Source organism: Sesamum indicum, unplaced genomic scaffold (genome assembly GCF_000512975.1).
Source record: "Sesamum indicum cultivar Zhongzhi No. 13 unplaced genomic scaffold, S_indicum_v1.0 scaffold00331, whole genome shotgun sequence".
NCBI lineage: Eukaryota > Viridiplantae > Streptophyta > Magnoliopsida > Lamiales > Pedaliaceae > Sesamum > Sesamum indicum.
Window position 1 is genome coordinate 33365 of NW_011628224.1, and position 505 is coordinate 33869.

Here is a 505-nt window from a genome sequence, read left to right on the forward strand (position 1 = left end):
AATGGTACGATTTTATTGGCCCAATAGAGACTGGCAAACGGATGTTGAGTGGGCTTCCCTGAGATGGAGGGGTAAACACATTGTTAACATGTCTTATCGAGCACTATTAGCAGCCTTCGTTTATCACATCTGGTGGGAGAGAAACTTGAGAAGATTCGAGCACACCGAGAGGACAGCTACCACCATGGCTTTATTGATAGTTGAGGATATTAGACAACGAATCCTTAGCATTACTCTACCTACATCAGTCAGTACACGAGCATTATTTAGACTATGGCGTATCCCTTGGCCTGTCGAGGGAGAAACCAAACTGATGATCACATTGTTGTACTGTACAATTATTTTTTTTGGTAAATGTAATTTGCATTAAGATAATAAAGTTACCGTACAACAGTCAATTGGTTTATCCCTCGACAGGCCAAGGGATACGCCATAATCTGTAAAGAGCAATTGTGCTAATGGAATTAGACATATTAATACTCAAGATCCTCTGTCTAATATCATC